Raw genomic sequence first — 23,728 nt, 5'->3', positions numbered from 1 at the left:
AAACAAACAGATTTATCCCAATAATTTAAACAAATAATTAAAAATTTGTCTTTTTATCAAGCATTCTGATCTTATCAAAGTTTTTGTAAAAAACAATAATCTTGGAGGCATGAATTTTCTTCTTTCATTATTCCATTTATGTGGAGTTTGTCCTTTGAGAAATTCACATACATACACAATTTGCTCTGATTACTTTTTGTTGCTCTCTCCTTTCCATTCTTTCTGTTGAGAGAATCCTTCACAGATTTGTGACTGTCCAATTATTTTATAATTGAGTGAATATTACGTCTCTCTCTCTCTGTGTGTGTGTGTGTGTGTGTGTGTGTGTGTGTGTGTGTGTGTGTGAACTTGGGGATGTAAATATTCACTGGACAATGTGAAAGACTGACTGTGAAAAAGAGTACAGAACTGAAAATACTGACCTTCCCTCTGCCTAAGATACAGAAGACAATATGACAGAAGTGTAAGACTTGATTCAAAAATACTTTATGTAAGTAATTCCCTAGAGTCATACAGAAACAACTAAAGATGTGTGCAGCTAACCATCAGACTGAAATGGGGTCCCCAATGAAGGAACTAGTGAAAGGACTGAAGTAGCTGAAAGGCTCTGTTAACACCATGGGAAGAATAACCTTATCAACCAACCATACTGGCAAGAATTCCCAGGGACTAAAACACCAACCAGTGAGCACACATGGAGAAACTCATGGTTCCAGTTTATGTCGCAGAGGACAGCATTGTTGGCATCAATGGGAAAAGAGGCCTTTGGTCAAGTGAGGGTGAGTTTCCCAGTGTACGGGAATGCCGAGGCACTGAGGTAGAGAGGTGGTTGTGAGAGGGAAACAAGCAGATAGGGAGGGTGGATATGAGTAGGTGAAAGGGGAATAACATTTGAAATGTGGATACAGAGAATATTCATTAAAAACAAAAAATAGGAAAAAATCATCACTCAAGCACACAATGAAATGCTGTCTCTCAATGTCTGTGATAGCTGGTAGGCAGTGGAAAAGAAAAAGCTCTTTGATAAATACAGCTAGAGATTCAGTAGGGCCTGCCAACTTCATTTTATTTGAGTATTCTAGAAAATGATAAGACATATACATGCAAACTCTGGATGCAAATTCATGTAAATTTTTGTTTTTTTCTGTTCTTATTCATCATAATTATAAGCAAGTTAAGAATAGTGGTCCACAGCTATACTATTAGCACTCATGAAGTAATGGGTGTGCAAAGAGACTATCGATAGCCTATGATCCACAACAAGAATTTGTCCAAAGAGAAGGTGGAGAAAGGAAGATGGATAGAAGAGAGAGAACAGCAATGTGTTAAATAAATCAAATAGAGCATAGCCATGTAATGAATATTAATATTCAATTGAAAAAAGAAGTATCTATATTTGCTTTTAACATGGGTGAATAAAAGAACTGCTATATTGAATGAAATAGCTCCTCAAACACACACGAAAAAAATGAAAAAGAACATATTTTATTTTTATACAAAAAGACCTAATTAAAGTGTAGGATATCATAGAAAGGAATGCATGTTGTGCATACTCACAGGTTATTAGATATAACCAACACATCATTAAATAAAGACAGATGTCTTTTCTTTCTTTTTCTGCCACTCGTGAGTTCCACAGGGCCTTGGAAAATCAAGGTTCGGAGATTCTCTCCCATTCCTTCCTTCACAAGGATTTCCATTTAGACAAAATAAGAATTCTCCTGGTACAGGCTTCCACCTAACAGAACAAATATTCACTGCATGAGTTTTAAGAGCAGTAGTGTTCATACTTAATTTGAAGGGGTTCATGATATTAAAACACAGAAATAAAGTTGAAAGAGAAAATCTGAGAATTATTATATCAACATTTATAATGATAACAGCTAATTCAAGGTATACATGTGTGAATTTCAAAACTAAAAATGTGATATTAAAAGATAATTGTAACTAAACATAAATGACATGTTTATGGAAAAAAAGGAAATATGTTAGGTAATTAAAAAATTAACAGTACTTAAAATTTTCAGACAGCTTTTGTGCATTTTACAGTCTCCAATGATATTCCAGTATCTCTCCAAACCTCTCCATCTACTGTACTATGCTAACTATCAAAGCCCCTCTCCATCATTATGAATGCAAAGTTACTGCTACTCAAGTTCTCCCCATTTTTATCTCCTGATAGTCTTCCATCTTTATTGCACAGCGGTGGCCATAACAAAACTGTTTCTTTATTATTTTTTATTACACTCCATATTTAGTCCCTTTGTTTTCCACCCCATACATCTTCCCAGAACCCATGTTTACACTAGGATGTCCCCATTCCACCTTTTCCACCAGATCTAAACTCCTGGGGCCAAATTTGTTTTTCTCTACTCCAAAGTCTTCCACCTGCCTCTGAACATGTTTCCTCTTTTATCCAAAAGAAAAATCTTCCCTTGTAATAATGGAGTGAGTAATCTTCTGTAGGTTTCTTTACTGTGACCTGCTCATACAAATAGAAATTTTTGACATATTTCCTCTAAATAAATATAATTCTGCCCAAAACTTATTGAACCTTTCAAAGAATAGGGGAAGCAGCACCGAATTTTTACTTAGAAAGCATTTAGTATCACTGTGAAACAGAGTCAGGAGAAATGGCAGCCAATATTGCCATCACATGCTGCAACATAATATAAAGACATGTTAAACATAATACTAACTCATTTTAGCAATAAACAAAATTGAAAGTAAATAAATATGCCTGAACAGCAGTTCCTGTATAATCTGAATTAATATTCTAATACTTTAAATAGATTCCAAACAGCACAATATGTGTTGGAAAATATAACAATTTAAAGAAAACTAGATACTTCTGAGAAGTGGGTTTAACCAAACAGTGTGACTAGATGATTAAAAAAATTGTATTCATGTTTGTAAAAACAATTGGGTTTAATATAAAATAATCTTCACTCACAAGGAAAACAGATTTTTAAGGTTTACAGAAAATGTTCTCATGTAGGCTCAAAGCATATCTCTCCTCACATAATATTGTTGTTTAAAGAGAAGATTTGTAGTGAATATTCCTACATGATTGCCTTTTCAAGAAACCATTGCTGAGTTGAGAGTTAGTTCATAGGATCTGAAGGAATCAAGACAGAACATTTTCTGATATCGTTTGTCTATCATGAGAATCAAATGAGTTCTAAAAGTACCTTTTCCGTGGAGCCTGGAAAGGAGAAGTTCTCAATGAACTTGAACTTGATTTATCTTTCCTACCACTGCACACCAAACTGGTGACTGCCGTTGTCAGACAAACCACTGAAGTCTGAGGCCTCAGTGGTTGTCAGGAAACAGGTCTATTGTGATGTCACTAGTCTGAGGTTCATGCCTGGTGACATGGTGGCACATCCAGTGCCTCGCCTCATACCTAGTGACTCTCAAAATTATTTTTATAATAATTGTTGAACTGTAAATCTTGTAAAGAATAACATTTTCACAACCATATACATGCACGTGAAAGTTATATTTTATAGGCAATAGAAATTAGAGACTGATGGATGGATGATATATCAATAGACCAACATAACTACTCTGTTGGTGTTTTCTTTACCCTAATCATGCAATTAGAATATTGAGACATATATTATGTGAAAATGACACTGTCCAAAACATATGATAGATCTTTCAAAAATTATGTAGAAAGAGGAGAGTTTTTATGTAGAAAGCATTTAAGACGTATGAGATGCAAAGAGTCAGAAAAACAGCAACCGAAGGTTATCATCACACATCAAGCAACAAAGATATTTTACAAAACAATACCAACTCATTTTTATGATATTCTGTATTTAAATATTAAATGAACATGCTTGGAAAATGATTTTGTTCTATCTGAATGAACATTTAACTACTTAAAAATTTTTATAAACATACCATATGTAGAAACAAAAACAATTTGCAGATAACCAGAGTGTTTCTGCCGGGCTATAGGAGGTAGCCTCTTCATTTTGCATATCCCCAAATGTAATGAGTCACAGTTAAGGTCACAGTCTTTGATTATTGTGTGGAAACCTTGTTCCAGGTCTCTCTCATCCTGCAGAAGCCTGCCATCTTCTTATCCTTGTCTGTTGCAAATATCTATTCATGTTCATGGCCACCTAGAGATCTCTCCTGACCTTCCCTTACCTGTCCATAAACCCCATATTCTCCCTCCCACTCAGTTTCCTCCCTCCATCTGCCTGTTATGACTTTCTTATTTCCCCTTCTAAGGGACATCAAAGCTTGAGCTTTCCTTCTTGTTTAACTTCCTTGGGTCTGTGAAGTGTAACATGGTATAGTTAATCTATCCACTTATAAGTGAGCCCGTACCATGCATGTCCTTTTGGGCCTGGGTTACCCTATTTGTATGCATACTTCATGATATCCTTGTATTTAATAGTTGAATACTATTTCATTCTGTAGATGTACATATTTTCTGTTTGCTTTTATATTTTGTTGTTTGTTTTATCTATTCTTCTGTTCAGGGGCACATAGATCTATTTCAGTTTCTGGCTATTACAAATAAAGCTGCTATGAATATATTTAAGCAAGTATCTTTCTGGAATGTTGAAGCAACATTTGGGTATGTGCCCAGGAGTGGTATAGCTCGGTCTTGAGATATAACTATCCCTAGGTTTCTGAAAAAACTCCTAAGTTGATTTGCAAAGTGGTATTACCAGTTTACACTCCTAACAATGAAGAAATGTTCCCCTTGCTCCTCCTCCTTATCTGCATGTTCTTTCTTGAGGTTTTGACCTTTGCCTTGCTGATGGATTTAAGGTGGAATATCAGAGGTGTTTTGATTTGCTTTTTCTTGATGTCTAAGGACATTGAATATTGCTTTAAGTGCTTCTCAGACACTCAAGAGTCCTCTGCTGAGAATTCTCTATACCCCATTAAAAATTGGGTTATTTGTCTTGTAGGTATTTAACTTCTTGAATTTTTTTGTAATTCTTGGGTATCAGCCCTCTGTCAGATGTAGGGTTGGTAAAGATATTTTCTTTATCTGTAGGTTGCTGATTTGTCCTATTGACAGTGTACTTTGCCTTAAGGAAACTTTCTGGTTTCTGGGACAAGTTATTCAGGTGTTGGTTTATACCTCAGGCCATTGGTGTTCAGGAAATAGTCTCCTGTACGAATGCTTTAAATGGGATTTGTCACTTCTTCTTCTATAAGAATTAGTGTTTCTTGTTATAAGTTGAGGCCCTTGATACACTTGTACTTAAGTTTTTTTTTTGCAGAGTGATATGTATGGATCTATTTTTATTCTTCTAAATGTAGACATCCAGTTAGGTTAGTCTAGCATCATTTGTTGACAATAGTTTTATTTTTCAATTTTATGATTTTGGTTTCTTTACCAAAAACCAAGTTTCAATATGTGTATGGGTTTTTTTTTTTTTTTTTTTTGTGTCTTGATTCAAATCCATTGATCAAATTGTCCTTTTCTGTACCAATGCTATTTATTTCAAATCACTATTTTGCTGTAATACAGCTTAAGGTAGGGATGGGGATGCCTCCCAAAGTTCTTTTATTTATTTATATTTTCATTTATTTATTTATTCATTTGTGTTTTAATTTTTATTGGTTGTTTTATTTATTTACACTTCAAATGTTATCCCCCTTTTCCCAGTTTAACCTCCCCTGAAAAACTTTCTTCCCACTCCCTTCACCCCTCCTTCTATGAGGGTGCTTTCCTAGCCACCCTCCTACTCCTACCTCACTGCCCTAGCATTCCCATATACTGGGGCATAAAGTGTTTATAGGACCAAGGGCTTCTCCACCCACTGATGCCAAATAAGGCAATCCTGTGCTACATATATGGTTGGAGCCATGGCTCTCTCCATGTGTAATCTTTGGTTGATGGATTGCGCCCTGGGAGCTCTGGGGTTCTGTGTGGTTGATATTGTTGTTCTTTATTTGGGGTTGCAAACCCTTTCAGCTTCTTCAGTCTGATGGCTGTCTGTGAGCATCCATATCTGTATTGGTGTTGAAATCTTCCACCATGAATGTGTGGGGTACAATTTAAGCTTTAGCAATGTTTCTTTTGCAGATGTTAAAGACCATGTGTTGGGGTACTGATTTTTAGAAATAAGATTATATTATGCTAGATTTTTTTAATGAATATGAAAGAAAATAAATAAGAAAGTGTCTTTCCTTGTATCTTTTGACAATTTTTGTTTAAAAGTTTATCTTATTAGATCATAGAATGGCTCCTCAAGCTTGTTTCTTGGGTCTATTTGCTTGAAAAATGTTTTAGCCCTTTAGGATGAAGTAAAGTCTACCTTTATGACTGAGGTGTGTTTCTTGTATGCAGCACAATGAGTCTTAATTTGCATCCATCCTGTTAGCATGTGTCTTATTATTGTGGAATTGATGTCATTGATGCGGAGAAATATTAATGACTAATGGTTATTTCCTGTTATTTTGATATTGCTGGTGTTAGTGTGTGTGTGTGTGCATGCACGCACAAATGCTTGCATGTGTATATGTGAGGGAACATGTCTGTTTTCCTTGTTTTTTGCTGATATGGAATTACTTATTACCTGTGTTTTCTTGGATGAAGTTAGCATTCTTGAGTTCAAATTTTCTTCTGGTATTTTTGTAGGTGTGAATTTTTGAGTAAATATTATTTGAATTATGATTTGTCTTGAAATATCTTTTCTCCATATGGTGACTGAGAGTTTTTTCTGGTATAGTAGTCTAGGATGCAACATGTTTTTTTTTTAGACTTTTCAAGATATCTGACAAGGCCCTTGTAGCTTTTAGGGTCTCTTTTGAAAAGTCTGGTGCGATTCTGATAGGTATGCCTTTGTACATTACCTGCTCTTTTTGACTTGCTCCTTTTAATATGCTTTCTTTTTCCTATAGCTTTTGTGGTTTGATTATTATATGGTGGGAGGATTTTCTTTTCTGCTGCAGTTTAACTGGAGTTCTATAAGCTTCTTATATGTTTATTGGTATTTCTTATGTTAGGTTGGAATTTTATGATTTTGTTGGAAATATTATCTGGCACTAGGAGATTGGACTCTGTTATACAGAAGGCAACTTGAAAATGACTGTAAAATTGAAACTATAAATACACTGAAATAGACCTGTTCTAGCTTATCTAAAATAGGTTCAACATAATCATAAATTTATAGGTGATAGGTTCATTATAACATGACTTATCGAGGGCTGAAAAACTGGGACCAGGAACAGAACTTTGGAACTTCTGTTTCCAACCGGTGGCGACTTCAGAGTGCAGAACAGAGCCAGACACATCTGCCATGCATACCGAAGCCTCTAGGGGTTGAGAAACTAGTAAGTGGGAAATCTGGACGGCTGGGGAGCAGAGAGATCTCTGCAGAGTTCGCATGCAGGACGCACCCTCCGATCTGCCTGATCCGGAGACCAGGAACAAAACTTTTGAACCTCTGTTCCCACCCAGCGACTCTGAGGCATATAACAGGCCTGGGCCCATCTGCCACCTGGACCAGTGGACATCCAGGGACACAGACCAGATACAAGGGATAGGTGAGAACATATCACTCACTGACAACAAAATGGCAAGAGGAAAGTGAAAGATTATATCCCAAGGAAACCAAGACAACCTGGCAACACCAGAACCCAGCTCTCCCATAACAGAAAACATTCTAATTCCAAACACTCCAGAAAAAGAAGACGCAGACCTGAAATCATACCTCAAGATGCTGATAGAGATACTTAAACAAGAACGGGAGGAAAAGGAAAAGATTCAGAAGCTTTTAAAGAGGAAACATGTAAAATACTCAAAGAACTCCAAGAACAAGAGGAAAAGAGAAACAAAGAAATAAAGGAATGGAAGAGGGAAATTAAAACGGAAATTGACACAATAAAGAAAACACTAAAAGAGATAACCCTAGAGGTAGAACACCTAAAAAAGAAATCAGGAGTCAAAGAAGCAAGAATTTCCAATAGATTACAAATGATGGAAGAGAGAATCTCGGGGGCAGAAGATAACATTGTAAACACAGAAAAAACAGCAAGAGGAGATGCAAAAAACAAAAAGCTCCTAACCCAAAATGTCCAGGAAATCCAGGACACAATGAGAAGACCGAACCTAAGGATAATAGGAATAGAAGAGGGAGAAGAGTATCAACTAAGAGGCACAGTAAATATCTTCAACAAAATCGTAGAAGAAAACTTTCCTACCCTCAAAAATGAGATGACCACGAGCATAAAAGAAGCCTTCAGAACTCCAAATAGGTTGGACCAGAAAAAAAAAATACCTCCCGACACATAATAGTCAAAATACCAAGTGCACAAAGCAAAGAAAGAATACTAAAAGCAGTAAGGGGAAAAGGTCAGGTAACGTATAAAGGCAGGCCAATCAGAATCACACCCGATTTCTCAACAGAGACTATGAAAGCTAGAAGAGCCTGGACAGACATCATGCACACCCTAAGAGAGCACAAGTGCCAGTCCAAGCTGCTATACCCAGCAAAACTATCAATCACCATAGATGGAGAGATGAAGATATTTCAAGACAAATCAAAATTTACACAATATCTGACCACAAACCCAGCACTACAACAAATTATTGGTGGAAAACCCAATACAATGAGGGTAAATACAGCCTAGTAAAAACAAGAAAACTCCTAAACAAGAAAACTAAAAGAAGAAAAAGACACAAACACAACTCAACCCACAAAAGCAATAATGGCAGGAAACAGAAACAACTATTGCTAGATATCTATTAACATGAATGGACTCAACTCCCCAATAAAAAGATATAGGCTATCAGACTGGATACATAAACAAAATACAGCCTTTTGCTGCATACAGGAAACTCATCTCAGAGACAAAGACAGACACTACTCAGAGTAAAAGGGTGGGAAAAAAACTTCCAAGCAAACAGCCCCAAGAAGCAAGCTGGAGTGGCTATTCTAATATCGAATAAAGTAAATTTCTAACCAAAAGTTATCAAAAAAGATAAGGAAGGATACTTTTTACTCATTACCGGGGAAATCTGTCAGGAGGAACTCTCAATTCTTAACATATATGCTACATATAAAAAAGCACCCACATTCATAAAAGAAACCCTATTAAAGCTCAAAAAAAAAAACATTTCACCCCACACAATAATAGTGGGAGACTTTAATACCCCACTCTCACCAATGGACAGATCATGGAAACAGAAACTGAACAAGGATACTGCAAATCTAGCAGAGACTTTGAACAAACTAGAATTAATAGATATATACAGAACATATTATCCTAAAGTAAAAGAATACACCTTCTTCTAACCATCCCATGGCACCTTCTCCAAAATAGACCACATAATTGGACACAGAGCGAGCCTCAATCGATATAAGAAGATTGAAATACTCCCATGCATCCTCTCAGATCACCATGGTCTACGGCTGGTCTTTAACAAAAACAAAGACAACAAAAAGCCCACATACACATGGAAACTAAATAACGCTCTGTGAAACAATAGCAGGGTCAAAGTAGAAATAAAGACAGAAATTAAGGATTTTCTAGAATTCAACGAAAACGAAAACAAACATACACAAACTTCTGGGATGCAATGAAAGCAGTATTGAGAGGAAAACTCATAGCCCAAAGTGCTTCCAAAAAGAAACTGGAGAGAGCTTACATCAGTAACCTGACAGCACAGCTAAAAGCCCTAGAACAGAAGGAAGCAGATATACCCAAAAAGAGTAGATGGCAAGAAATAATCAAAATTAAGGCAGAAATAGACCAAATAGAATCAAAAAGAACCATTGAAAAAATCAACAAAACCAAGAGTAGGTTCTTTGAGAAAATCAACAAGATTGATAAACCCCTAGCAAGACTAACTAGAGGGCAAAGAGAGAGTATCCAAATTAACAAAATCAGAAATGAAAGTGTGGACATAACAAATTAAACTGAGGAAATTCAAGAAATCATCAGATCGTACTACAAAAACTTATACTCCACAAAATTGGAAAATCTGGAGGAAATGGATGAATTCCTAGACAGATACAAGATCCCAAAGTTAAACCAGGACCAAGTAAACCATCTAAATAACCCTATAACACCTAAAGAAATAGAAGAAGTCATCAAAAGTCTCCCAACCAAAAAAAGTCCAGGTCCAGACGGGTTCAGTGCAGAATTTTACCAGACATTTATTGGGGATATAACACCAATACTCTCCAAACTATTCCAAAATATAGAATCAGATGGAATACTACCTAACTCATTTTTGAGGCTACAATAACCCTCTTACCTAAACCACACAAAGACCCTACAAGGAAAGAGAACTTCAGACCAATCTATCTTATGAATATTGATGCAAAAATACTCAACAAAATCCTTGCAACCGAATCCAAGAACACATTAAAACGATCATTCATCATGACCAAGTAGGCTTCATCCCTGGGATGCAGGGATGGTTTAATATAAGTAAATCCATCAATGTAATCCACCATATAAACAAACTCAAAGTTCAAAATCACATGGTCATCTCACTAGATGCTGAGAAATCATTTGACAAAATCCAACACCCCTTCATGTTAAAAGTCCTGGAAAGAACAGGAATCCAAGGTGCATACCTAAACATAATAAAAGCAATATACAGCAAACCAACAGCCAACATCAAACTTAATAGCGAGAAACTTGAAGCAATCCCACTAAAATCAGGGACGCGACAAGGCTGCGCACTCTCCCCATACCTATTCAACATAGTACTGGAAGTCCTGGCTGGAGCAATTAGACAGCAAAAGGAGATCAAGGGGATACAAATCAGAAAGGAAGAGATAGAAACATCACTATTTGCCGACGACATGATAGTGTACTTGAGTGACCCAAAAATTCCACCAGAGAACTCCTACAGCTGATAAACAAGTTCAGCAAAGTGGCTGGATACAAAATTAACTCAAACAAATCAGTAGCCTTCCTATACTCAAAGGACAAACATGTGGAGAAAGAAATTAAGGAAAAGGTACCCTTCACAATCATCACAAAAGTATGAAATACCTTGGTGTGACTCTAACTAAGCAAGTGAAGGACCTGTATGACAAGAACTTCAAACCTCTAAAGAAAGAAATTGAGGAGGATCTCAGAAAATGGAAAGATCTCCCATGATCAACATCATAAAAATGGCCATCCTACCAAAAGCAATCTACAGATTCAATGCAATCCCCATTAAATTCCAACCCAGTTCTTTAAGGAATTGGAAAAATCAATGTGCAATTTCATATGGAATAACAAAAGACCTAGAATAGCGAAATCCATCCTCAAAAACAAAAAAACATCTGCGGGAATCACTATTCCTGACCTCAAGCTATATTACAAGGAAATTGTGTTGAAAACTGCATGGTACTGGTACAGAAATAGGCATGTGCATCAATGAAATAGAATAGAAGATCCAGAAATGAGCCCTCATGTATATGGTCACCTGATTTTTGACAAAGAAGCAGTAAACATTCAATGGAAAAAGGACAGCCTATTCAACAAATGGTGCTGGTCCAACTGGCACTCAGCATGCAAAAGAATGAAAATAGACCCTTTCTTATCTCCTTGCATAAAACTCAAGTGTATGTGGATCAGAGATCTCCACATTAAACCAGATACACTGAAATTATTAGATGAGAAAGTAGGGAAAATCCTAGAACACATAGGCACAGGAGAAAGTTTCCTGAACAAAACACCAATGGTTCAAGCTCTAAGGTCAAAGATTAACAAATGGGACTTAATGAGATTGCAAAGTTTCTGTAAGACTAAGGACATTGTCAAGAAAACAAAAAGGCAACCAACAGAATGGGAAAAGATCTTTACCAACACCACATCAGATAGAGGCCTAATATCCAAGGTATACAGAAACTCAAAAAGCTAGACACCAGAGAATCAAATAACCCTATTAAAAAATGGGGTACAGAGCTAAAGAAAACGTTTTCAGTTGAGGAACACCGAATGGCCGAGAAACATCTGAGGAAGTGCTCCACATCCTTAGCCATCAGAGAAATGCAAATCAAAACAACCCTGAGATTCCACCTCACACCACTCAGTTTGGCCATGATCCAAAACTCAGATGACAGCAGATGCTGGCGAGGCTGTGAAGAACAAGGAACACTTCTCCACTGTTGGTGGAGTTGCAAACTAATACAACCACTCTGGAAATCAGTCTGGTGATACCTCAGAAAATTGGATATAGTACTACCTGAAGACCCAGCTATTCCACTTCTGGGCTTATACCCCAAAGACACTTTAATACACAACAAAGATATATGCACCACAATGTTCATAGCAGCTCTATTTATAATAGCCAGAAGCTGGAAGGAACCCAGATGTCCTTCAGAAAATGAATGGATACAAAAATTGTGGTACATTTACACAATGCAATACTACTCAGCGAATAGAAACAATGACTTAACCAAATTCTTAAGAAAATGTCTGCATCTAGAGAATATCATCCTGAGTGAGATAACTCAGTCACAAAAGAACAGACATAATATACAGTCACTGATATTGGGATGCTAACCCCAGAGGCTTGCACTCCCCCCAAGAAACAACTCACAGACTGTATGAAGTCCAAGAAATAAAGAAAACAGAAAAATATATATATATTTACAAAACAAGAAGACTTTGACTATTTCCATGTTGCGTTTTGTTTTGCATGTACTTTACACTCATTGTAACTAGTAGGTTTTCAATGCATATTGTCAAGCCCTTGAAAAAATCAAGTACTGACTAAAAAATATATTCACAGAATTTTATGAAAATTATTTTGATATCTGAAAAAACAGTACTGACAAAAATGTATAATTTTAAGCAAAAAATATTTAAAATCTGTACATTTATCTTTGTTTTATAAAATAAAGTCGTTTAAAAAATAAAGTGAACAGCTTTTGTGAATTACTAATTCTATTATTTCCTAGGTGGCCCTCATTACTAGGCACTGCTGCTCGCTCCTACTCTCTGGGAATCTAAATCTTCTGGCCTAGAGCACTATGCTGAACTCCACTAGTCCCTATTTTACCCACATAGAAACACTACAACTGTCTCCAATTTACTAAACTGAATGTGTTATTTTCATTCCTACTACAACCGTCTCACTTCCATACCCTCTGAAAGCAGGCTCTTGTTATCCAGCAACTTAGGTCAAAACCAGGAACAGTACTAGTCTTCAGCCGTGTTGAGATTACACACGAGAACCATGATACCTGGCTTGTATCAAAGCTGTTACGTACGATCACATTGAATTATTTCATGAAACTGAACTTAAAAAACCCAGAAAAGGCTTTATGTTTGAATGTATTCTTCTGTTCTTGCAAAACTAACTAGTTGTTTTGCATGTTTATTGCAACCTCCACTGTCTGTCCTTAGAAGTTAAGAATGACTATGCTTTACTAGTTGGGTGTTTACAAAACAGCAGCATAAACCAGAGGATTCTCAAAGCAGTTAATTGTAGAGAAGAAACCAAAAAATCAGAGAAAAAGGAGAACTGTCTCAGGTTTAATTACAAATAAAAGGATCACATCTTTTTATTCTCGGGAACCTCTCCAATTCCTTGGCCTTCTTTGACCCTGTTAAGTATGAAGAGCCATAGTTGCTTAGGCCAAAACCTGACCTTGATATAGTCAAAAACACTCCTCAAATCTGCTGATTATAATCCAAAGAGATACAAAACTTAGCACCTCTGTAATATAAAATAAAAACATAACCCAACAAAAAAAGAAGTTGATTTTGAAAAATCCAAAATACTCATAGCTTCTTGAAGAGGAGATCTTGATCATCCCCTTAAACAGACATGCGCATATCCACTGCAGGTCATTTGGACTAAAATCAAGACGAATCCATTACTCATTTCCTCTCCGGCTCTTCTTGTGGCTTTTCTTAGACTTGAAATGGATAAAAGCCATTCAGTTAGGTAGCACATAAGATGCACATAGTGTGCTGACGATGATGAGTACAGAAGACAGGAACAGAAGATGATGTGTGTGGGCGGAGGGGAGGGCCGGAGGCTGTTGACAGTCTCCCACTTTTTCCTCCCCAGTGCTGGGATTACATGTGAATTTGTGTGTTTTACATGGCACCAGATGTACACATGTCCTTGAGTGACTATGCAGGCTGGAAGCTATGACACTCATGTCTTCATTTTCATTTATTGAGGCAGATGTCCAGTTGGCACAACCCAATCACTGGGGAAAAGGAAATGTCAACTGAGGATCTTCCTATAGTAGACTGGCTTTGGCCACGTCTGTGAGAGATTGATTGTCTTGATTGAGTGGAAGCTCGATCCACTGAGGACAGCCTCATTTCAAGGTTGTTGGGTCTAGGCTGTGTAACTATCGAGAAAGCAAAAGAGTAAGCAGTTCTCTTCTATGATTCCTGCTTGAGTTCCTTCCCTGACTTTCTTCAACCAAGGACTGTCACCTAGAAGTACAGTCTGAAAGAAATCTGTTGCTTTGGGTTATACCATTTATCCCAGCATCAGAAAACTAGAGCTCAAAATGAAGTGAGTCTAGATAACCAGTCTACCTTGAGGAACCTTCAGTGTTGGGAGTCAAGAAAGGCTTTTCAAAAGTGGTTTCTAAGGATTTGGACTGCTTTGCACAGCAAGTACTTTATCCTTGAAGCCACTGAGATACTATTGAGTTTTTTGTTTTTGTTTTTCACATACTCCACGGTTAAGAAAAAGCACTATTAAAGAGAACCCAAGTTGAGTTCTTAGCATCCACATTTGGTCTTCCAATGACTGCAGTTCCTGGGATTTCATACATTTGACCTCCACTGGCATCTGCACTCACTTCAAATACACACATATGTACAATACAAATAAAAATATATCTTAAGATTAACCTTGTCTGGGGGATTGGGGGTGGAAAACAGGATACCTTATTTAAGAGAAAAAAATAGGTCTTAGATCCCAGAATCATTGAAACTATATAGGTCCTATGCTATCCAAACCTTTAATTCTATAAAGAAAAGCAAGGTACAAAAGAAATAGAATTCTAGGAATTTTCTGAGGGGAAAAATGTCTATTTTTGTTTTGTGATAGCTAAAAATAGCCACATCAAAACAAAATTCTTCATCTTAATTGTCTTTAAAATTGTGGGTGCTTACTCTTGCGTACACACAAAAGTAGGCACGCTCATGTGTGCAAGAGTGCACACACACTCTCTCTCTCTCTCTCTCTCTCACACACACACACACACACACACTGGTGGGCCAGCAAGGTCTTTCTAGCACTAAAATTTCAGGTGCACCTGGCTTTTGACACAGTTGCTTCAGACTGTATTCTAGTCCTCCAGCTTCCATGACAAGTACCTTATTTACCCAATGAGTCACCTTCTCAGCCAAGTACTAAATTCTTAAGATGGAGGTTTAGCCCATACCTTTCAGGAGACTTTGAGTGGCTTCTATGTCTGTGAGTACGTGGTGACCTAGGGAAGAAAAGGTCATTGGATGAGCATTTCTGTTCTCCCAATCTTAGAACATAGTTCTCCCCTCCGCCAATTCTCATATTACTTTTCTGGCCTATTCTAAGGATACAACTTACTATCACATCTGTCGAAGGTGGTTGTTAGTTGCAGCAGGGAATGCAGTAATGCAGTCATATATCTAGAGCACGATAGCTGTTTTTTGCTTTGACCTCTATTATACTGTGCAATTAGGATAAAAAACTGAAATCCCATTTCCATATGATGAAGCTCAGAAACGACGAATGTGAACTTCTGGTTTCCATGTCTCCCTTTCCTTCTCTGCTGGGTAGTAGTGCAGCTTGTTATTTCGTGTTGCAGGAGTCTTGATGCTCCTTTTAGATTTGAATACTAAGAAGATCAGTAAAAGGCCCATATACTGCACCTGGGAATTTAGAGCGAGATCTGTGCCATCTGTCTCTGGACCTGCTTCAATGGCACTGTGGACTCTTGCTCCTGTGACTTTCTCGTCGGGGAAAAGGACTATGGAAAAGGAGCAGTTAGCTCAGCACACATTTACACACGATTTCCCCTATCAAAACTGTCATGAGATAAACAACTAAGGACCTACCTTCTTCTTTTAGGGGATCTACTCCGCCTGTGGCAAGAGGAAGAGCAGGTTAGTGTACTGGGTATTGTACAGTACATTGATAAAAAAAATCCACTCCCTCCTTTAAGAGGGAGAAGTACTGGGGACTGAACACTGTGACTTCTGATTTGTCCTTGTTCTATGTCTTAACTGTAGTATCTTTCTACTTCTAATACTCTGTTTGACTATGCAACCTATTTTGAACACTCAAATGTGCCATAAATAGATACTGGAAAAACCGTTGTCTGAAAGGATCTATTGACTGTTGAATTCTGCCAACTCCTTCAGAACTTATGCAATTAAACCTGGGGGAGGACAGGTGGTGCAAGGGAGTAATTATAACTGAAATGTAGATCCAGGTCCAGCTTAATTTCCTGACGACACACTAAAAAATGTTTTTTGTTTTTTTTTTTAATATAAATAGATGTGAGGGTATTAGTTCCAGTTCCCCTGTATCTGGAGTTACAGCTGTGAGCTGTCACCTGGGTGTGGGGAACTTAGCACTGTTCTTCCAGAAGAGCAGCCAGTGCTCTTACACACTTAGCCATCTGTCCCAGCCCCCAAGAAATGGGTTCTTTTTTGTCTACCAATGAGGTTTTAAGGGTGCTGTTTCATTAGTAATAGAGAAACATCAACACTGGCAGCATGTTCCACCCTACCTTCTGGGAGAGCGACTCCGGCTCCTCCTGTAGTGCAGGGCAGGTGAGTGCCTTGGCTTGTCCAAGTCTCGGTAGCTTCTTTGTCAGTTGCAGGTGAAGGCACTCTTTACAGCTTGAAAAGAGGTAGAGGGACATTGGCTTCTGATAATGGCAGCCAGGAGGCACATGGTTACAGTTCCCTTCCTGTTCTGTGCAGTGTACATCTATCTCAAGTGACTTTGCAACAGTGATATGACTACATGGGTTGGTATTTATAGTGACAAAGGAATTAACAACACACAGTTCTCGGTAACCTGCCTATGACTGACTACAATAAGAAATAATAATACTGATTTCCTTAGGAATGTGAAATAGATCCAAGTTCAGTACTGTTGAATGCAAACCCACACTGAATATCTTTATAATAATTTCCTCTAGTTCTTCCAAAAGGGTATGTAGCAGCAGAAGCCGGCATGGCGGTGTATGTATTTAATCCTAGCACTGGGGACACTGAGGCAGATGAGTCTCAATGAGTATGAGACCACTATGGTCTATATAGTTCCAGGACACTCAGAAGTATACACCCTATCTTGAAAAAACAAACAAACAAACAAACAAAACGAGAAGTCAAGTGAATCAATGCCCAGAGTGTTATTTACATACAACATTTACAGCTTGGATTTGTGGTAAAGATGTCAAACACATAAGTGGAGGGAAAAGAAAGAAGATTTAAAAAATAATATCTCAAGCATCAAAAACAGATAATTCTGTGTTGAGAAAAACAATTAATTACTGTTTTTATCAATATAAAACCCAATTTGAGGTTAGTTTTAGTTTTAGAGACCAGGTCACACTGTGCAGCTCTGGTTGATCTCAAACTCACACAGCTCCACTGCTGCTCTAGAGGGTTCAAAATTAAAGGCACGTGTCATCACGGCAAGAATTTCTTTTATGTCCTTCTGGCTCTTGCACGGTGTTTGTTAGAATATAATTGCAAATGCTTTAAAGCATTGTTACTATAAGCACTTCCACATCTCCATCATTTCAATGGCTGCTTAAAAATCATGTCCACAACCGGCCTGACTCCTTAGATACTGACAGCTGAGGAGGTGGGTTGGTTTCAACTTTTCAGCACTATAATCATTAATTCTGACAAAATATGACTGTGCAGCAGGTACCCTCTCTCCTTAAGAATATGGTCAAGCATGACAAGTGTTTTGTCCAAGTCTTTGATAGCTAGCATTCATTTACTAATTATGTAGAAATATACTGAGACCTTCATGAACACACAGCATTCTTCAGAGAAAAGTTCTGTAATCCTTGCTTTACAGAAGTAATCTAACAGAGCAGTAGGGACTGGGTACCCCTCAGTGATAGAATATGCATTTAGCATAGGTGAGACTTTGGATGCATTCCCTAACACAAAGGGAGAAAAGCCAGGACCATTAGACTGTACTGCTACTGTGACAGAGAATAGGTTTTCAAGCCCAGGGGTATTTGATGCTATAAAGCTCAGAATTTTAGTAACCATACAGCACTCTTATTTTCTAGGTACAGGCTGTAATCCTAGTATTCCTGAGCAGACTGAACTGTCTATCTTGCCTTATCCATACAATTGGGCTCCCCTTGTCCAAAAGGCCCCCAAAACTAAGTAATTAATCCACAAAATTGTAAAAAGAAAAGGTTGCCATTAATTTAAAAACTAAAGCTTAACAAATAAAGTGAGGGCTATTTCATTCCTTCCCAGCCCTTAAAGCTTCCATATGAGCCTTACCCTCTCGTCTTCCTCTTCCTCTTCCTCACTAGACTCCACGTCATCCATGTCCTCTTCCAGAGCACTGACTCGAGGCTCCAGTTGCTCAGCTTCTTCCAGCACACACCGTTTCTACAAAGAACACAGTCAAATTTAAAAGTCATTGCCTTTCCATATCCTGACCCTATCACTGAGCTCCTGGGGTTGATGGACAAGCCTTGGAACCACAGGTCTGGTATGATATGCCACTTCAAGACTTTCCTAAGAAGTTAATAAACCTGGAATCCCATATGCTTTTTAGAGTTCCCCTACAAACATAAGCAGATTGCTGAAGAGAACAAGTTCATTTACAATTGATTCTATTTCCAATGATTTTATACAGTGAGGTCAATGCACTGTCAATCAATTTGTGTGTCAACAAAAATGTTAACTTCAGGGCTGGAGAGATCATTCAGCTACTAAGAACACTTGCTGCACTTGAAATGGACCTGAGTTCAACTCCCAGTACCCACATGGTGGGTCACTAGTTCCAGAGGCTTTAATGCCCTCTTTTGGCATTCTCTGGTCAAAGGTGAATGTCCTCTGGCCCCTACATGCCCTGGCCCATTCACACATATCCAGCACTAATAATGGTTAGTAAAGATAACATAAAAAGCAAATGTGTTAATTTTATAAAGGCAAATTTGCTCATCTGTGTGACACATGCACATGAGTCTGCAAATATACGTACTTATGTTACCTATAGACAGCCAGAATAGGACCTCGGTGTCTTCTGTGATCTCCACTTTACTTCACTGAGACAGTCTTTACCTGAGCTGGGAGTTGCCATTTTGGCTACAGTATCTGGCCTGCAAATTCTAAGCATTTATGTGTCTCTGCCTGCCAAGCTTGGGTTATAGGTACTTAGCAGCCATGCATTTTACATGGGTGCTTGGGGACTTGAACTCGGGTCCTTATGTTCACAGATCAAACACTCTTAACAAATGAATCATTTCCTAGCACTGGGCAGTTTGTTTGTTGTTTGGAGGGTATTGGGTGAGCTTATTGTTTGTTTTTGAGACAGTCTCACTACGAAGGCTTGGTTGTCCTAGAACTAGTGCAGGTCCCCAAGCGTTGGGACTTTAGTCCTGTACCACAATGCCCGACACAATAAACTTTCAGTAAATGTGCTCAGTTCTTTCAATATTTTACAATTTTATCTGGGAGTGTGAGTACATGTCAGAGTGCACACGTGAAGTCAGAGGACGACTGGGTGTCATTTTTTGCCTCCCCTTTGTTTTGTGCGTCTCTTATTCACTGCTGTGGATGCTAGCTTAGATGACTAGTAAGCTTGTGACATTATCCTTTCTCTGTCTTCCATCTGCCAGTAGTGGCCTGCTTGAGTTACTGCTGCAGGCACCAGCTCTGAATGTGGGTTCTGAGGATATGAACTCAGAGTCAGGTCTGCACAGCAAGGGGTTTACCCCAAAGTCATTTCCTCAGCCCTAACAGTTGTCCTTTTTTGTTGTTTCATGGATAATCATCGCTCTGTGATGGTTCTGAGTGATCGTTTTCTGTTTGATAGACTGGTTTGCCAGTTTGAAAAAGCAGTACTCCAGCTAAATTTGGGATAGATATCCTATAGAGCCTTTCCTCTATTTATTTTCAAGTTGGCCAACCCAAGAAACATTACCTGGTTCTTTCTCATTCCCTATCCTCTATAAATTTTGGCATAAGGACTTTTTAAGACTACTCTTAAGGCTTCAGTGTTTCAGTAGGTACTTGTTCATGTGGTAGGAAAAAGGTCACCTTGGCCTCATACCTGTAGCCTAGGCAAAATGATGTCACAGACTCTCTCACTGTGCAGTAATTCATCAATGAACTCATCTACATGCATCAGTTCAAACTCTGGAAGAGAAAAACAATTAGATTAAGAAATCTGGAAATGACTTAAGTTACCTAAAGAGTAAAAGAATCATGAGCTTTTATATGAAGCTCCCTCCATGCAACACCTCTTTCCTTCCTTCCTTCCTTCCTTCCTTCCTTCCTTCCTTCCTTCCTTCCTTCCTTCTTCTGAGACAAGAACTGAAAGTAGGGCTTTGAGATTGCCTAGCTAGTATTTTGTCACTAAGGTAAATCCCCAACTGTAGCTCCCTACTACTGGGCTAAGTCCCCTACCCTGTGTCTTAGCTCTTTAAGAATGATTTAATCACATTTATTATTTACTTATTACATGCCCATGCACACGTTTTGCCACACTATATGTATGGAGGTCAGAGGGAAACTTTCCAGAACCTGTTCTCTCCTACCATATGGGTCTCAGGCTTACACCCACCATCCCAGTAGTGGCAGGAAGATCTTGAACTTGAGGCCAGTGGCTTTTACATAGCAGGCTGTATAGTGAGAGACTGTCTCAAAAATTAAAGAAACAGACAAATGATTTCATAAAACAACAACAATACTTATTTTTTGTCATGATTTGGGTATGTTTTCATTAGAAGTAGCTTTTTGAAAAAATAACAGCATAGAATTATGTATGTTAGTCCATTTTTCATTATATATGGTTTAGTTTGTTTTGCAAATCATCAGTTTGTAAGTTCCTGGCTCCACATTATTGGTATCAGCACTTTACTGTTTAGACTAAAGAAGAAAGACAGTGAAGAAGAGAAAGAAGGAAATGAAGAAGAAAAAGACTCCTGGGACCTTCTTGACTCCCGAGACCTTAGGTGTTTCATATGTGGAGATGCCGGACATGTTCGCCGGGAATGCCTGGAGGTCAAGATGGCCCACCAGAGGAATAGTAGTGTGTCAGGTAAGAAAGGATTAAAAAATTGCAAATCTTAATTTGCTTGTTGCTAGGGAATCAACCCAAGTCTGTTATAACAACATGGTTTACTACTGAGCTACAGCCCCAGTACTAGTACATTTCATTTTGATAACAGTTTTGCTATTTAGTTCAGGCTGCCCTAAATTTGTGGTCTTCTTTCATCAGCTTCCATGGAATTACACATGTATAACACCTGGCTTAACATATTAATTTTTAAGTAATGTGGCCCAAGATTTTAGTTTAATAGGAGTACAAATCTGCAATATAAAAGGCTCTGGTTTTGATGCTCTACAGTGTCAAATTTAAAATAAAAAAACAAAACAATTTACATGAGAGATTGGAAAATATTTTTTAAGCCAACTATCCCTGAGACAGAAACAAGCAGCTTGTTTGGCTACATAACAAGACTGTTTCAAAAAACCTGGTAATTAAGAGGAAGAGCCTGGGAGACATGCTCAGCTGTTACTTGCTGCTCTGCTAGGGGACCTGATCAGTTTCTAGCATCTTGGATAGGCAGTGAAAAAAGTTGCCTGGAAACAACTTCTGCTGCATAGGATTTGGTTCCACCTTCTCACCTTTATGCATCTGGTGCATACATGTAGGCAAAACATTAATACTTATGAAGTAAATTATAATAAAATAAAAATGTATAATAAAAATTTTAATAAAATAAAAGTTATATACAAAAAAAACAAGGAGGAAGTGAATACAGATTAGTGGTAGAGTCCCTATGCAATGCTCTGGCTTTGATCTCCGCATGGGCTGGGCAAGAGAACAGTGGACACATCTTTAAAAGGATCATTGCTTAAAAGTTTGCTTTAGTATAATCTTTTGAGAAATATATATCTATTGCTTATGTAGAGTATATTGCTGTACTTGATCAATGCCAGCCTTGTTTCAAAAAGTATAGCTTGATAAAATTTATAGACAAGAAATTGTTAAAACACTGGAGTTTAGGGTCGTAGCTCACTGTAGAGTGCCTGCCTTACACATGAAATCCTGTGTTCAACCCACAGTGCCACAAAAAAATGCCATTAAAATCAGTGTTCTTTAATTTTATTGATGTCTGTTTATTCATTTCTATTACTTCCCGTGAGGTAGGTTTGTCTGAGACAGTCTCATACTCTCTCCACAGTGCTGGCATGGAACTCACTGTGCAGGTTCCCTTCTAGTTCACAGAAATCATCTGCCTCAGTGCTTCAAACATTGAGATTACAAGTGTGAAACAACTTGCCTACCTGCTTTTTCTGTATCTTGATTTTTTTTCTGTGATGTCTTCTCTCAGCAGCCCAGCTGGTCCGTAATCTTGTCAATGCTCAGCAGGTGGCTGGTTCAGCCCCACAACAGAGTGACCAGTCCATGAGGACTAGACAGTCTTCAGAATGAGTGAGTACTCCGCCTATGAATGAGTTTGACAGGAAGAGAACTACTTTTCATGTGTCTTAGTTTCTTTTCCTGTTAATATAATATACTATCAAAAGCAACTTAAGGGAGAAAGTATTTATTTTAGTTTACATTTCAAAGTCCGGTCTGACAAGGAAGCAGGAGCTCGAAACAGCTGTCATATCACATCCAAAGAAAGTGAGTAGAAAGGCATGAATGCACAGTCATCTTCTTCCCATTTTATACAGGCCAGAAACGGGAACCTGTTCAGTGGTATGCCCATAGACATCCATCTCTCCTGGATTCTAGGTTGATGTTGACATTTGTCTTAGGGTTTTATTGCTGTCAAGAGCAACCATGATCATGGCATCGTGTAAGAAATTTCTTGTAAGGAAAATATCTTAATTGTGACTTGTTTATAGTTTCAAAGGTTTAGTCCATTATTGCCATGGTGTGAAACATGGCAGCATGCAGGCAGACATGGCGTTGGAGAAGAGGCTGAGAGTTCTACACCTTGATTTGCAGGCAGCATAAAGAAACTGCCATGTTAGTCTTAGCTTGAACATATGAGACCTCAGAGTCCACTCTACAGAGACCACTCCACAGAGACATTTTTCTTTTCCAACAAGGGCACACCTCCTAATAGTCTTATTCCCTATGTGCCAAACATTCACACATATGAGGTTATGAGGGACATTCCTGTTTAAATAGGTAACACCAACCATCACATCATATGTAATACCAAAGATCACATAATAATTTGCAGAGTTGTCCTTATTAGGCCCATAAGTTAAAGTAACATCTATGTTCCTATTAATAATAATGTAGCTATTTAACTTATCTGAGCCTGCTTTCTCATTTTCATAATAAAATAACTAATATGGAGGATTAAGTATTGCTGTTGCATAGTAGTAAAGTATCCTTTTCTCATTGCATATTCTTCTTTTGTTGCTGAGCCTAGCTGTAAAAATTTATATTTTCATTTGCTAGCATAAATTCAATTTTAGTTTCTAATGACTAAATGTAGGAAAGGAAACATGCGTTTTATGTATGTTTTTAAGTATGTTCAAAAAGATAAAATTATACCACTGTGAATATGTTTTGTTGATTTTTACCAAAAGA

At 37.9% G+C, this 23,728-nt stretch overlaps 1 protein-coding gene and 1 pseudogene across 2 annotated transcripts in view; both read right to left on the bottom strand.

Moving 5' to 3' along the window:
• LOC308425010 (terminal uridylyltransferase 4-like) overlaps positions 1 to 23,728 on the bottom strand; it is a gene marked incomplete at its 5' end in the record, with an annotated part of 182,489 nt that overhangs the window by 123,568 nt on the left and 35,193 nt on the right.
• On the bottom strand, positions 13,815 to 21,808 carry LOC308425003 (pre-mRNA-splicing factor 38A-like; annotated as a pseudogene). Its single transcript has 8 exons — positions 21,799 to 21,808; positions 20,219 to 20,304; positions 18,439 to 18,549; positions 16,686 to 16,797; positions 16,009 to 16,035; positions 15,823 to 15,920; positions 15,353 to 15,401; positions 13,815 to 13,856 (listed from the first exon to the last, which is right to left on the bottom strand). The product of its transcript is annotated as a pre-mRNA-splicing factor 38A-like (transcript).

Source organism: Micromys minutus, assembly GCF_963924665.1.
Source record: "Micromys minutus genome assembly, contig: SUPER_9_unloc_1, whole genome shotgun sequence".
NCBI classification, from domain to species: domain Eukaryota; kingdom Metazoa; phylum Chordata; class Mammalia; order Rodentia; family Muridae; genus Micromys; species Micromys minutus.
This window is presented reverse-complemented; position numbering and strand designations above follow the sequence as displayed.